Here is a 16,755-nt window from a genome sequence, read left to right as displayed (position 1 = left end):
GCTCACAGAGCTGTCTACAAGGCCTAATGCAACAGAAGCACCCAACCCAAGACACACTCAACCCAACAGGACACAACCAACCAGATGAGATGTATACGGTGAGCACATAAGTATGACTATATTCATATTTATTGACCTCCTGCATGTGAATGTGCTTGGGAGGGGACCAATCTAAGAGATGACAGTTGCCATATTTTTATTATTTAAAAAAAGACCAAAACATGTGCATTCGTGTCATCCACCCCGTGATCACAAATCATGGTCCTCTGGCTTAGAGGTGACAAGAATGAGTTTGGAGAAGTCAACCCTTTTATTTCAAATGTGACTTTCTCCACTCCCCAGACAAGACACCAGGGGATGCCTTACTAAATTGTGACTGAGCACTTCTGAAGGAGGGAGGGACAGGGGGCCCTTTCGATGAAGGAGGGGCCCCAGCCCTGCTGCTCACAGAGCAGCCATCCTCAAAGGGAGCTACACGGTGTCTAGGCTGGAGGGTCCGCGGACTGTACTCCACCTCCCCCACCTGGACACCACCTTTCAGCCACAGAGAACCACACATCTCAGAACGCATCCGGGAATTTCCGTTCCTTTTTTTTTTTTTTTTAAGATTTTGGTTTTTTATTTTTAGAGAGAGGAGGAAAGACAAAGAAAGGGAGAAAAACATCAAAGTGTGATTGCCTCTCACGAGCCCCCTACTGGGAACCTAGCCTGTACCCCAGACGTGTGCCTGGACTGGGTACCAAACCAGCAACCCTTTGTTGAGTAGGCCAGCACTCAATCCACTGAGACACTCCAGCCAAGGTGAATTTCTGTTCCTTCCAACTGTCAAGCTGTTCCTACTTCTAGAACTTTCTTTACCTTCAGTTGCCTCAACCAAGTCCCTCTTCACCCAGATTATCACATGGACCGCACCACAAGGGTCCCCACCTGTGGGAGGCCTTCTTGGGAACCCTCTTACCCCATTATCCATGTGTCTCCTCAGAGCACTCACCTCTACCTGAAGTGACATCACAGGCCCCTGTGCCCCAAACATCAATCTCTAGGGGTCCCTCTGTCTTGCTCCCTGAGACCACAGGGCCTGGGATGGAGCAGGAGCTCAGAAAATGCTTGCTGACTGACTCATACATCCCACTTGGGGTGAACACAGAACGCAGGCACCCTGGGATCACACCCCTCTATGCCTGCGGTCCTGGGGTCCTATTTTAACCTTTCTTCCTTTCACTGTCAACAGGCCAGGTTTGATGATAAATCTTGCCCTGCTGCATCCAGAGGTGATACAGGCCAGGTGTGAGCAGCCTGGAGGTTCTAGAATCAAACTCTGGTGTCAGCCCCAGGCTCTTACTTCCTACCATGGGATCCTTGGCAAATTGTGAGCTTCTCATCAATGAAATGCTTCTCATCTTCGTAGCATTTCATGGAGACTGAAAGACAGTAGGTGTAAGTACTTGACACATGGCACCTGGTAGGCATTCAGTAACTTAATAATGATAATAATGTTTGTCCTCTGAATACAGACTGCCAGGCCCACCACCTACTAGCTACGTGACCTGGGCCCATTCATCTATTCTTGCCATTTTCTCATCTCTAACATGAAAACAAAACTCCTAGGCTCACAGGGCTATTGTGTGGATTAGATGCAACCATTCGGGCAAACCCCAGTGCCTTGCCCATCCCGAGCACTCAACAAGCAGTAACAATTAGTAACATCCATACTCTTGCCTTTCCTCCCAAATCCTATGAGCACATTGAAGGCAAGAACCTGTGTACTTGCTTCTCTACCCCCAACACTAAATGCCTGGCACATTTTCCCGGAAGGAAGAAAAGCAGTTCTTTTTGAAGTCACCCCATGCCCATCACCATCCAGCTTGATTCCTGATGTGAGAAAGAGAGAGTGTAGATGGGACGCGAAGAAGGCGGGAGGCACAGGTTGGAAGCACAGCGCCACGAAGGCAGAAGGAGAATCTGCTGGGGGGGTGGAGGGTTCGCAGATGGTACAACCCCCCACTGCTCCACACCTCCCGGTGGGAGAGGAGGCTTGTTAAATGTTAAAAATGAGTCAACTTTGTCTTAGACAACCAGAACAACAACTGGGAAGGTAACAGGGAGGGGAATAAATGGGGTGTGGGCGGAGGAGAGAGACAGGCACCTGAGCCCAGCTCTTTGGAAACTGAACTCTTTAGGAACAAGGCAGCGAGCGGGGCGGGGGGGGGGGGCTGATTTAAGTTAGATCTGCCCAAAACACACGCTCATTTCATACTCCACGGATACCACTGCAGAGACCAAACACGGGGCGTGCCAGTTTCGCAGGCTGTCAGATGTGTCAAGACCATTAACTGTTTCGAGTTTAGCAATTTGGTAGATTGTGGAGTGGGGGCTGCTCGGAGAGCCAAGCGCTTTGACAGCAAAGGGAGTTTCCTTCTCAATCTTGTCCTCTTCCACCAACTATAAAGTAAGATCAGGAAGCTGAATCCAGGGGGCTGCCTGAATGCTGGTCCTCAAAAGAGAAAGCCAGGCGTTGGGGGCTCGAGACACAGTGTGGTCAGCAGGCCCACGCCAACACCACCTGTACGCCATCACCTTTGCTGCCCTGACAGATCTCCCAGGGGCCCATGCGCTGCGACAAGTGGATGGACAAGGTGCAGCCTGGGCCCCTAGGAGGCACCCCACAGAATATGGACCCCAAAGTCCTAGCCTACACTCTCCCCCACTTCACTGTGCTCTTATCCTGGGCATAGCACTTCGGGTTCCCATCAACCCAGTGTGTTCCTGGTGAGGGGCACAGCCACAGAGCTACGTGTTAAGGAGATTACAGAAGGGAACCAGAGACAATGGAATTAAAGACAACTGCTCAGACTAGAGAACAGAAGACCTATGGGAGACTTGTCTATGCGTGAGCTGTCCACAAATCCTGATGACTGTTCCTTTAAATGACTCCAACAGGTTGTATTTGTCACACGACTTTCTCATTCTGACTATAACACATTCTGAAAAACGGAAGGGTCTCATAAACTGAGCCCTGGTAACTAACATGGGTACTCAAAGAGGGTTCTCTAGCTCTAGAATTTTTTTCCACCAGAATAATCAAGTAGAGAAGTTTGTCTTGTTTTGATTTATAAGCCAGTAGTTTTACTTGTGGGTAGCATCTGGAGCCAGACTACTGGGTTCTAATGCTGGCTCTGTCACATCTTAGCTCTGTGACCGTGGATCGGTCACTGAACTTCCCTGTGCCTCAGTTTTCTCATCCGTAAAATGGGAATAACAGTTATACTTCCTCTCAGGGCTGCCGTGGGATTAATGAGCTATTATGAGATCACTTAGAGAGTGCCTGGCACACTTTTAACTACTTACTTCAAGTACATGTAATAACCTACTTTTTTAAAGATCTCCACGGGTGGGTTTTTAGTTTTATTTTAAAAGTAGAGAAGCAGCCCTGGCTGGTATAGCTCAGTGGATTGAGCGTGGGCCTGCGAACCACACAATCATGGTTCGATTCCCAGTCAGGGCACATGCCTGGGCTGCAGGCCAGTTCCCAGCAGGGGACTCACGAGAGGCAACCATACATTGATATTTCTCTCCTTCCCTTCCTCTCTAAAGATAAATAAATAAAATCTTTAAAAAAAAAAGTAGAGAAGCAACACAGAGTACTGGTTAAAGGCACAGACTATAAAGCCACATCGCCTGGGATTGAATCCCAGCTCTGCCTCTTACTTGCTGTGTGACCTTGGGCAAGTGATTTAACATCTCTGAGATTAAATTTTCTCATACATAAAATGGAGAAGACATTGCTCTCAGGCTTAAATGAGGTAATAAGTATGAAACGTTTAACGAGTAACAGCAAAGTATGACAGTGACAGCATTTCCAAGTCCCCTCAGCAATTCCCCTGGTCACATTTGTAAAATGTCAAGATGACCTTCGAAGTCTCCAGAAGCAACTAGGCAGCCAGCCATGGGCCACTCCCACCCCATCTCAGCTCTGCTCAAAGTTACTGACTTACAGTTCATCAGTAAAGGGGGGGTAATCAGAATTCAATCGGCCCAGTTCACTGCTCCAGGCCCCTCTGTCCCCATCCTGCGGCAGGGCTGAGGGCTTAGTGGGGAGAGGGGGCAAACAGAGGGGCCAGTGCTGGAACAGTGGGATATCGGCACAGTGCCGCCGGCTATTCCATGGCAACGGTAGCTGCCACACAGCAGTGTAGCAACAGCCCGCAGCGAGGGAGAGCCTGGCTCCTCCCCCGCAGTCAAAGCACCAAACCATCCATGAGCCAGAAGGCAAGCAGACCCCAGCTCTAACCAGCAGCCCCACTCTCGGGGCCAGTCTAGCCCACCCCTCTGAATCCGGGTCTGGAACAGCAGCAGACACGCTGATCTTTCTCAGTGTCACCCGTCCTGGAAAGCCACAGACGCCCAGACAAGCTGAGCCTCTATCTAACCAGGGGTGTCCAACCTGCGTCCCTCGGACCGCACGAGGCTTGGGATTGCTACAAAAGCGGCCCAGCACAAAATCGTAAATTTACGCAAAGCCTTATGAGATGTTTTTTGTGTGATTACGTGTCACAATGTATTTAACAGGTGGCCCAAGACAACTCTTCTTCCAGTGTGGCCCAGAGACACCAAAAGGCCAGACACTCCTGATTCTAAACCTTCAGCACAGCCTGTGGGAACATCTCCCTGGGGACAGAACAAGGGAGACAGTGTCATTCAAGGCAGGTGAAAGCAGAGGGCTGCGGCACTCTGCAGAGCGAAGTTTCCGGGACGAGGGGCTGGATCTTAAAGGACACGAGGAAATGGAAGCAGAGGCAGGGAAAGAACAGCAGTGACACAGGCCGGTGTCCCCAGGGAACACCTTCCTGTCCGCAGAGAAATAAATCATTGAAAACACAGCCTGTCTGCCTTCTAAGAAAGGACTGAATTTCCTGCCAGGTCCGATTGAATCTCAAAGGTGTTTTGTAACTGCACTTTCCTGCCTACCTAAAAATGCCCCACCTCGAACGTTATCCTCAACCTCAGATGTGTTTTGCCTGTTCCAGGTGATGTGGCCCGTCGGAAATGTGTGGCTCAATCTCCCAAAGATTCCTGCAACTTCACCTTGGCCAGCTTCAGGGGCTGTGGGAGTTTCGGTGTGATAGTGCATTTTATTCTCCGCAGACATCAGCAAATTCTGCCTCTGGTGAATTGGTCCTGATGGAGAACTCAGATTATAGATATGGAGGAAAACACACACACCCCAACATATGTGTGCATATGAACGTATGCGGGTGTGTATGTATATATAACCTGTACATGTGTGTGTTTTAAGCCATCTAACAAAGACACCTGCCTTGAGCTGGACACTCAGGGCTCTGGGTCTCAATTCTCATCGCAAAGCCACAGCGCTTTTCAGGCTCGGGTACTGCGAGGCAAGGGTTTGAAGGCTCCACTCGGTTCAGTGCAAAGAAGAGAGCTGGGACCTAACAGTGGTGTCTGCGGTGGGCACACGATCAAAGACGGAAGGTGTATTTGTTGGTACCTGGATCAGCCCACTCAGATCATGAGTGATCATCCGAGTCCCAAACAGAGGGCATTTAAAAATCTCTCGAGGCCTGTGAGTTCAAATGTGCTGAGTACTGACTGCCAGAGGCCACACTCACAGGTTCACAGCGGTCCCTCTGCCGCAAATGGAGGGAAAAATGCCATTTGTGTGGAGAAAATCTGTCCAAAACCCCCTCCCCCAGGCCCCTGCCAGCACTTGCCGCGGGGCCCTGCGGTGGCGAGCATGACATTTCTCCGCCACCAAGACCCGGGGAGATGGAGGAACAGCTTCCCAGGTTTCCCTGAACTTTTGTGCAGCTGTTGAGTCACAGTGATGACTTCTGCGAGAGTCTAAAATTAGCTCTGTTTTGAAGCCTTCCACTTGAGACAGACCCACCCACCCCATGCAACTTCCAAAGGGGACGGGGAAGGGGAATTTCACACAAAGGCAGTAATGACTTCTTGGCGTTTGAAGGAGCACTTGGGAGAGAAGTCATGTATGAGGACCATGAGGAAGCCCCAGACCTGTCTGAGGAACATTCTAGAATCCCATTACAGAGGTGACACTGAGGCTCAGCGTCACGATGTTACGTCAAGGTCGCACGGCCAGCAGCATCTGGCTTCCACGGCCCGTGTTTCCCACTAGACCAACCACAGGGGGGCTGGGGTGGGGCAGGGCCCAGGAAGTAGGATCGGAAGGCAGAGTGCAAAGGAGCCCAGCGAGGTTCTCATGGCGCCCGGCCTGCTCCTCGGAGAAGCTTGGTAAACGTGGCTCCAGGTGTTCCTGTCCCCACTTCTCAGCAACCACCCCCCTCGCCCCAGCGTGCATGGCACAGGAATACACTACAGCTGCAAGAGAACATGGCTGATGGTACTCCCTTCCCCCAGAGAGGCCCTGCCCAATCTCCAGGCACTGCTGAGAACGAATGGCCAGCTGCAGGGGACTCCCCCTGGGCCCTTGCATCCTCCTGCTTTCACTCTACCTCCCCCACCCCCAACCCCCCGCACCCCTGCTGCCTGCAGACTCCTACCTAGAATACCGGTGACAGAACCTGACTGCTGGTGGCACTTTGAGACATAGACTAATACAGAGTAGGCAATTTACTAAAGCCCCCCAAAACATGGGGCAGCATGAGGTGGTCTCTAGACCCCCTTCCAGGACAGAAGCGCAGAGACATGCGCAGCTGGGTCTGACTACTGTCACCACTTGTCACAAGGAAGCCTCGGGTCCCCAACCTCAGAGGAGCCACTGGGGGAGAAGGAAAATACCTCACTGGGGCAACATAACACACTAGCAAACGATCAGAGTGTCATCTTGGACGACCCCATCCCTCAGCAGACTTGGGGAGAAAACGGCTAAGACGTGACGGGGTTTAACGGGCAGAGGGACCCGGGCTCTGAAAGCCTCCGGGGGGACGGGCACACGAAAACGGCTGATCCAGTTTTCATGCACCTGCTATGCGCTGTGATTCGGGCTTCACGAGCACTTTGTCCTTTGATCCTGTTCGCCACACTAAGAGGCAAGGACTGCTACCCCTCCTTTTACAGATAGGAAACTGAGGCACAGAAAGATGCAGTGACTTGCCCAAGGCCACACACAGTTCATTCATTCCTTCATCATGTATTTACCCCACATGTGGCTCCGGCCACTACATCAGATGGGGAGCCATAGAGCGGCCGGGCTGGGATCCGAACTCCAGCATTTGGATTCTAGACTTCATGTCCCAGGTGGCCGGCCAGCCCCCACTGGGAAAAAAGTGTTTGCTGAGCCATGGAGACTCATGGAGGAGAGCCCCGGGGAAACCCAGGCCTCGGCCCATTTTTAGGACCACATCCTGGTCCTTAGAGCTACAGGAAGGAGAGGACACTGGAGAGAGACCGGTGGACAGTGTTCCTGGAAACAGCGGTGCCTTCCTCTGAGTTGGCCTCATCCTGGAAGCCTCCCCAATGTCTCCGCGTAGCAGAATCCAGTAACTGTTCTGAGAACATACGGCATTCACACACTAGAAGTGCCGGGGCCCCCCAAATGCCTCACCAGAGGGTAACCGAGCGCTGACTGTGGAGACAACTGAGACAAATGCCTGCCAGCCCCCCACACACTCCAGAGCCTGACCGAGCCCACACTGTGTCCCTGTCCACCACAATGTGACAAAATCCCCTTTCTGCATGCTGAAAACCACCAAGAACGGATGTCCACAGTTCTCCCCTCCAAACCCAGAAGCAGGCCACACCGGCTGATGCCAGGTGGGTTTATTTGTTGCCAATCAATCATAGAGAAGTCAAGTTCTGGATGGCTAGAACCAGCTGAGATTACACTTGTGGAAGAAAAGGCTATCACGGTTTTGGAAGAATCCCTGCAAAAAACAATGGAGACAGTCAAAGGAAAAAGTTCTGAGCCGATAGACCTTGGAACTGGACGGACTTCATAAGACTGATGTGAGGATAACTGGAAACTGTGTGTGAGGCACAGTGGCTGGCACCCAGCAAGCATTCCCTAACGATAACCACAAAGAAATGCGGGGCGTCATTGCCATCAGACCCCAGCAGAGTAAAACCCGTGTCAATTCAGGCTGCCAGTGACCCCTGAATCACCTCATTTCAACATTTTGAAATATCTCCTATTTTGCTGTGGCTCAGGCGTGACTTGTCCTTCCCAGATCTGATCTTGCCTTCCTTCACAGGGTTAGAAACTCAGTCGGCCACTCAGGCAACTGGAATGAGGACTAGATTTCTCAGCTTCCCTCCCGGCAAGAAGTGGGTCACGTGACCCAGTTCCGGCCAGCACAAGCGCTGTGTCTGTCTCAGTCCAGATGCAGTCGGCACCCTAGCGACGGCGGGGGGGGGGGGGGGGGGGGGGGACGGAAGGAACTGGGCCTCTGGCACCCAGGAGCCGCCAAGTCAGGCTGTGTCAGCACCGCTCTGTGAGGAGGGTTCTCCACCTTCTGTGAGCCGCTGTCTTTTGGGGAATGTGTGATAGCAGTCATGATACGTACGCTTGCGTCTCCCCTCCGATCCTCTCAAGTACCAGATAAGAGGTCGATAAAATTATCTTACTCATCTCCCAGATGGGGAAAAAGGACCGCAGGGAGGGAGGTTCAGCGACCTGTCCAAAACTACACAGCCCCCAAATGGCTGAGACCCAATGCTAGGAGTCTTCTCTCAGGTTATGGGACACTCCTGTTCCAGACTTTGTCCCCCAAGGAACACTGTGGACCACAGCAGAGTTTAATTTACAAAAAAAAGTCCAAAGACCTCCTTCCATGATCCTTGGCATTCTGCTAAGCCTAAGAGACACAGGAAGGATAAAATGCAGCCCCCAACTTCAATGTATTATGGATTAAGAGAGTAGTTAAAAGGTAGGAACAGGATCTTCTCTAGACTCGTCGTTATAGTTTACAACAGGCTTCCCTAGTTGTTATGGATACGCAGAACAAGGATGTCAGCCGCAGAGGTTAAATGACCAATCACTCAATGTCACTCAGTAAGTGGAGGAACTGAAACTAGATTCTTACCTGCTTCCAAGTTCAAGTCACGTGTCTTTTTTGCGACCCAACTACAAAGCATCATAAATTACTGATGTTGCCTGCTGGGCCATGGCTGTCCCAGCCTCCTAGCTCAAGATGCTTTCCTGATGCCGATCCAAGTTTGAGTTCTAATTTACCCCGCCACACAAGACAGGATTCCTGGAAGGGACCATGAACCCTACGATGGCTCAACCAAACCTACCTTCCCACCATTCCGAATTCCTAGATTAACCCGAAGGCTATGTCTCTACATATGCACAGAGGGCAAACTGTAAGCAGAGTTGAGAAGAATAGTATTAATACAACTGCCTTGTCTTTTTCCAATACTAATTTTGTTTCCCACAGGCCCTTGATGTGTATCCAGATCATTGCCCACCTGGATTAAAAACAGCATAGCGCATAACCTTGACCTTTAAGACCCTGCATGATCTAACCCGTGCCTACCCCTCCCACTCACCTGAGCCACACCACCCCTCTTAGCACACGAAGCTCCTTCCCGGCTCTGGGACGTTATCCTGGATGTTCCCTCTCCCACACATGCTCTCCCCTTAGAACGTCACATCCCTTAACATCCTTACGTATGTGCTATCAGGTCACCTCTTCGGAGAGGCCTTTGCTCAACGACCCCTTCCAAGGTCGTTTTCCCACTCTCTGTTGCCTAACCCTACTTCACTGGCGTTCTTCATCACCCCAGCTATGTTACTGACCACATGTGTTTATTTACTGACCACGTGTCTTCCCCACCAGAACGGCAGCTCCGTGAGAGCTGGGACTTGTCTGCTCAGTTCACTGCTCTGCCTCTAGTGCCTGGAATGGAGCCTGGCACATGGCAGATGCCCAGTAAGTCTTTACATTAGGCTCTGGGGATACGTCGATCTAAAACCAAGCAAACAGGGCAACGTTCCTACCCGTGAGTTCACAGCTGAGAAATGAAGGTGACTAGAGAGGTGTCCGAGCCCAGAGAGCTAGAAGAAAGAGAACCCACAGTGTTCCCGGAGCGCAGCCGAGAATGCGCCGCCCCACCCCCACCCTGCTGCTCAGTACTGAAGAAGCACCAGCTCCCCCTCTCGGGGGGAACCCACGATTGCGAGACAGGCCGCACCCAGAGAATCGCCACCCACTGGTGGGAGCCCAGAGTCCACACGGACCCCAACACGGAGACGCCTGCCTCGTCGTTTCTTTGTGCCGGGTATGTGGCCCAACCTGCTTAGGAAGTAGTCACACTCCAGAAGCTTAAAACCATTAAAATGTTTCCCCTGTTTTTAAATGGAGATACAATTGACATACAGCACTGTATTAGTTTCAGGTGTACAGCATAATGATTATCAAATCAATATTAGCAGATATTGTGAGATGATCACAGTAAGCCTAGTTTAACATCCAGCACCACACGTACGTACAAATTATTTTCCTTGTGATGAGAATGTTTAAGACCTACTCTTAGCAACTTCCTAATACACAACACAGTATCATCTGCTATCATCACCATGCTGTACGTCACATCCCCGCAGCTTCTTCAGTTTATAACCGGAAGCCTGCCCTTTTTGTCACCCTTCACCGGGACTGCCCCCTCCTCCAGCAACGACTTAAAGCCATTTTTGAGAAGTTTCTCTTAGAGAGGCTGCTGGTGCCTGCGGACCTGGAATGACAAGTGTCTGCCTAAAGGGAGTGAGGGATGACAGCACAATGGAATTAATGTTACACACTTCGGGAGGGGGGCGGGAGAGAGGGGACAGGCATGGCAGCCCCCAATTTGCAGATGAAGGGCCCGGGAGCTTGGTTTCCAGGAGTCTCTGGCCCACCAGCTGGGAGGCATCGGTTCTTCCTTTCATTTACCGAGGCCGCTGAGGAAGCCCACAAGGCAGAGGGAGACGGTGCCCGGAGGCTGAGACTGAAATATTGATGAGGGGCAGTAGCTGCATCGGAGGGTGGAAGCTGCTGCTGCTGCTGCTGCTGCTGCTGCTGCTGCCAGGAAAGGCAGGCAGGGCACAGCCAGCCGGTCCTTTCAGGGCCCCTGGCTGACTCTCACTGCCCCCTGGACGGTCCCTCCCACCCCTGAAACGCCCTCCCTACTTTCTTGCCCCTCCACAGCTTTCCCCCAAGTCCAGGCCACTTTTGCCATGAAGCCTTCTCTGATTGCTGCAGCCTGCAATGGTTCAGAATCAGTGAAACATGGGAACGTTAGATCCAGAAGGAAGCTTTGACATGAACTCGTCCGGGTACCACATTTTCCGGGAGACAGACTCATTGTGTCTGTGAGGTGGAGTCACCTGGCTTTCATGTCTCTCCTACACATTTTCAGTCCATCACGCCCTCTGCTCCTTCTAGGGAAAGTCCAGCCTCCTTACGTACTCGCTCCTTCAACAAATATTCCCTCCTCTCCTGCCCCCTCCCCTCAACACTGAGCCCCGCCCACTTGACCACCCAAATTCCTGGCCACTTGCTGCCTCCTCTCTCTCTCCCAGCAGTGCCTGGGCTCGGGCCCTGCATGTCTCTCCCCAGGCTGTTGTGTAAGACTCCTGATGGCACCCAGCCAGAGTCCCCTCTCGTCCCTGCCCCTTCCTCCCAAAGCTCACCTTGCCTGCCTGACTACCCACCCCCAATTCAGATCCTCCAGGGCCCCGCCCCCGCCATGGCATAGTCTAGGCCTGAGTCCAAAGTTCTAAGCATGGCTATGAGCATGTCATGAGCAGGCCTCTCCAGCCTCAGGGGTCCTCACTGTAAGTGAGCCCTACCCCCCTCTCTGACCTTTCCCACCTCACAGCCATCCCCAGTGCTGCAGGTTGAATTGTGTCTCCTGAAAGATCTGTTCAAGTCCTAACTGCTGGGAGCCTACGAATGTGACCTTATCTGGAAATACGGTCTTGGCAAATGTCCTCAAGGTAAGATGAGGTCATACAGGAATAGGGTGAGGCTTAATCCCATGACGGGTGTCCTTGTGAGAGGGAAATTTGGCCACAGGGACATCCAGAGAAGGAGACGATGTGAAGCCAGAACCCACGGGGAGAGCGTCGTGTGAAGATGAAGGCAGAGAGGGGAGGTTGCGTCTATGAGCCAAGAACACCAAGGTTGCCAGCACCAGCAGAAGCTAGGATTGAAGCATGGAACAGATTCTTCCTCGGAGCCTCCAGAAATAGCCAACCCTTGATTTCAGACTTCTGGCCTCCAGAACTGCAGCAGAATACATTCCTGTTGTGTGAAGCCATCCAGTTTGTGATAATTTGTCACGGCAGGCCTAGGAAACTGACACACCCACGGGCACTCCAGGACCATGGAGAGCCCCTCCCTCAATGCGTGGAATAATCCCCTAGCTGGTGCAATGGAAAAGGGGGGTTTGGGGTCAAACCTGACTTCCAATCTTAGCTCCACGTCTTCCCAGCTAGGTCACCTGGGACAGGTCCCTGGAAGTCTCTGAGCTTCAGTTTCCCCTCTGTATAATGGAGGGACTGTATCATCTCAGGTATTCGTTTGCATAGCATAGGAGCTAAGTAAGCATCCGCTGCTAGTACTACACCTTCTCGTTCTGGGAAGTCTTTCTTGTCCTTCCAAAGCTCATCCCAGGAATGTCCTCTGCACACTGCACCCCTGAGATCCCAGTGACTGAAGCCACCTCTGCCAAGTGTCCCAGGTCTGTCTTTGGGAGCATCTGCCCTCACACCTGTCTCAGTGATCCCTCTCTCCCTTGGGACCGGGCTCCTTCCTGCCCACGGGCTGCGAGAGGGCCCTGGACCCCCTGCCCAGTGAGCAGCGGCGGGGCGACCTCCCTGGAGACTGCCTTTGTGAGCCTGCCAGCACCCAACCTGTTGCTTTTAAGGACAGGCCAATTGCCAGCGCCATCTGCCTCAGGGACAAGCTGTTTAATGGAGCAAGAGTTGGCTCCAGGGAAGACAATACATTTTAATGCTTCCGGACACAGCAGTCAGACAGAATCCACGGCCACAAGGGGCCTTGAAATCACTGGGACCAAGCATCTCCTCCGCACCTGAGCTCAGGGTGGCTGGGTGACTTGTCCCAGGTCCCAAGGCCATTTCATGGCAGTTAGTTCCAAAACTAGGATCAGCTGTCTCTGAGTGCTACAAAGTGCAGCATCTCTTGTAAAAGTTAAAAATACGCAGAGAGGAAGACAGCAAGTGAGGGAGGAAAAGGAAAAGTGAGAGGTATGTACCTCCAATCTCAGAACTGAGCAAAAGATTTTCTTCTGGGTCGCCCCAGATTAGTGGAATTTAACCCCCAAGTCTACAAAGTGAAAATTCTATTACAAAAATGTATTTTCTTCTCCTGGGTATCAAGTCCTCCTTACCCCGATAACCTTCACCCCCCCTTCTTCCCACAGACACCCCTTTCCGTGAGGTCCCATAAAAGAGAGGGGCAATGACCCTGATGTAGCGATGCCAAAGGAGCAGGGCCCCCTCCCCTCCTCCTGACAGCAAACCACACTGAGCAGAGCCTCGCTTATTACCTGCCTCGCTAACAAGGCTGGGACCAGAGTGTCCTCTCCCATGCGCTCCGCATTCACAAAACACCTCGGAGGTGAACCCGAGAGGGCCCCACGATGACACTGAACACTGTGTGCCTACACAGCATTGAATGAATGAACAATGAATGACTGAGTGAGTTCACAAATGGAGGAAATCAACAGTTCTTCTTATCACAAGCTCAGAAACAGGGTTTTCCGGTAACTAGGTACCCCACCTCCCCACCAACCCCACTGCAGCTTCAAGTCCTCCTTCTCCCGGTTCTTCAGGGGAAAACAAAGCCTGTGTAATTGGCTGGGTCAGGGTCTACGGCTCTGGTCTTGACTCAAGCTCACATGAGCCCTAACGGAGCCACGTGGAGCCAGCAGAGGAGGGCCCTCCGAGGGCAGTTGGCGCAGGGGGTCCCAACCTGGTAAGTCATGGAACTCTCCGTTAAAGGAAAACTTTGGGCAGAAAAGCCAGTATTGGAGCCACAATAAAGCACGGCTGCTCTGATGGGGCGGCGGGGGAGGCTTACCTCCCACTCCTCCACTCTCCCCAGCAGCCCTGAGATTCCTCTGCGGAACCCCAGATGCCCTGGCACCCGGGTCAAAGGCCTGAGCTCATTTTATGCGGCACAGCAAACGGAAGGCCAATGCAAGGGGCACACTCTCAGTCATCGCCAGGAGCAGGGGGACACGCACCGGAGCCCATGCATCCTTTGCTCCTGGTCCATTCTGGCCTCCAACCAAACACTGGTCGGCCACGCCTTCCAAGACAGGCATTTCCTCAACAGGGGACAGTCCCTCACACCTCTGTGCCCTTGCACATGCTGGTTCCCTCTGCCCAGCTTGCCCCTCCTTGCCCATCTTGGAGGGACCCTTGGTCCCTGTTGCTGCCTGTGGTGGACAGACTCTAACGTGAGCCCCAATAATCCTCAAATCCAAATATCCACAGGCTTGTGTAATCTCCCATCCCATTTGAGCCAGCCTAACAACTTCCTTCTAACGAACAGCACAGAGTAAATGTGAGAAGATGTCACTTCTGGGATTACCGTACAGAAGACTGTAACTTCTGTTTTGCCGTCACTCTCTCTCCCATGATGGCTTTGATAAAGCAAGGTACTGTGTCATGAGCTGCCCAAAGGAGATGCCCACATGGCAAGGGACTGAGGGCAGCCTCTGGCCAACACACAGAAAAGACCTGAGGCCCTGAGTCCAGTGGCCTGCAAGGAACAGAATCCTGCCTGAACCATGTGAGCTTGTGAGGCCTTCCCCAGTCAAACCTTCTGATGAGACGCTGGCCCTGGCCGACACCTTCGCTGTGGCCTGGGAGAGAGCCTGCTACAAAAGACCCAGCTAAGCCACGCCTGCGCCTCCTGACCCACAGGAGCTATGAGGGAGTATAGTGTGTTGTTTTAAGCTGCTCAAGTTCTGACAACTTGTTAGAAAGCCTAGATAACTAATATACTGCCCTAAGGAATTACTACTTACCTTTCGAAGTTCAGTTCAAAGGGCACTTCCACGTAAAGCTTTTCCTGAAAAGATAGGCACTCCCTCTACAACCTCCACCACCACCATCAATGTCATCACCATCATCACCATCACCATCACCATCATTGCCATCATCACAACTAACATTTCTTGAGGGCCTACTCTATGCCAGGTATTATGCTAACTGATTCATGTCTATTAGCTCATTTAATCCTCACAACAAACATGTGAGAGAGGTACTGTTACTTACCCTCATTTTACTGATGAGAAGACAGAGGCCCAGAGAGATTCTCAAGTCCCATGGATTGGGCCTCGCATAGTCTATACTGGTAACTTTCCCTAGAGTTGTTCCCAACACCACAGTTAAACTAGTTACTGCCTCTCCTGACTCTCCTTCTGGTCAGTAAGGAAACGCAAATGTTGATCTAAATGTGGGTGAGCACCAACTATGTGCCAGGCAGTCTGCGGGCACTGCCAAGGTTGGGACGAGGGGACGGCAGTGAACAAGACCGGCAAGTGCACCTTCTTGGCTCTCCCGGAGGTCACACGCTAATGGGAAGAAACAGAAAAGAAATAGGAAACAAGATCATCTCAGAGAAATTTGAGAGCTACACCAGTGACTAGGGGAGCTACTTCAGACTTGGGCCATCAGGAAAAACAACCCAGACCCACTAGGTCAGGGTCTGCACTTTAACAAGATTGCCTGGCGGAATGGACATCTGTCAAAGCTTGAGAAACTCTGATCTATGGCAGTCAGAAAATAATTGTTCAATGAATGAGTGAATGCATTCCTTTAGTTTCCAATTCCAACTGCGCCCCTCACAGCACCCAGACAGCCTCCCCAAACCAGACAGCAAGGACAGTGTCCCTTTCATACCCAGAAAGCGGGATGACTGACATCCGCTGCAGACAGTGAAAGACTTGGTGAGCCCCCTTCGGGACCAGATCACCCACAGCAGCCCCACGCCCAAGGCTCCCACCACCTCGGCTCCCTCCACCCCCCACTGCACCCCCACAGTCTCACATGAAGCTCTAGATCCCATCACTAGTCCCTCAATGGCTATCGAACCCACACAGCTGGGCTAAAAACACTCTCCCCACTTGTTAGGTCTCCCCACTACTAAATCACACTGAGGATTATGACAGCTATCATTAACCAGACATGCAAACCCAGACTTCCCCTCAAGAGGACACCTTTCTGAGTTACGCCGGCACAGAGCAAGCCAGAGAGGAGGGGGCGAAGTTACGCCATTCTTCTCGCAGGACCTGGAACTGACTGAAACTGGATGATCCCACCAACAAAAGCCAGGCTTTTGTCACTTGAAGGGAACAATCTACAGCCAACACACACTTTCAAAAGTGAGTAGACACAGGACATAAACTGAAGACCGGGTGACTTCCCTGCACCCCACCCATGGAATCCATGCTGTCAGTGTTGGGAGATCTGAACCCCAACATGTGGGTCACCAAGGTGTCAGCCCGACCCCAAGCCTCCTCGGGACTAAAGGCGGAAATCAATTTGTGCAGTTTGCAACAGTGTGTTCATTTTTCCTGCCAGGGAAATCATACTTGTAAAATTGGAAACTGGTTTCCTTTCTTAATAGAGCCCTCCCCACTTTGGGAGGGAAGGCTAGTGAACCCCAACCCACGCTTCAAGGTGGTAGAGTCGGTCGCCTTTGAACTAAGGCCAGAGCCTGAAAACTGAGAAAAGGGGATCGTTGGTGCTCACCTTAGTGTCCTCTTTATCCAGACTACTGGAGAGATTAGTAAATAAGA

At 51.9% G+C, this 16,755-nt stretch overlaps 1 protein-coding gene across 2 annotated transcripts in view; it reads right to left on the bottom strand.

The window, feature by feature from the left end:
* Window positions 1–16,755, bottom strand: part of CHST11 (carbohydrate sulfotransferase 11) — a 239,918-nt gene that overhangs the window by 139,248 nt on the left and 83,915 nt on the right. The gene's annotated exons all lie outside the window — the stretch shown is intronic.

Source organism: Sturnira hondurensis, unplaced genomic scaffold, assembly GCF_014824575.4.
Source record: "Sturnira hondurensis isolate 20B ecotype Veracruz unplaced genomic scaffold, ASM1482457v3 Scaffold0017436, whole genome shotgun sequence".
In the NCBI taxonomy this organism is placed as follows: Eukaryota; Metazoa; Chordata; class Mammalia; order Chiroptera; family Phyllostomidae; genus Sturnira; species Sturnira hondurensis.
Note: the sequence above shows the minus strand (reverse complement) of the source record. Positions and strands in the feature narration are given on the sequence as shown.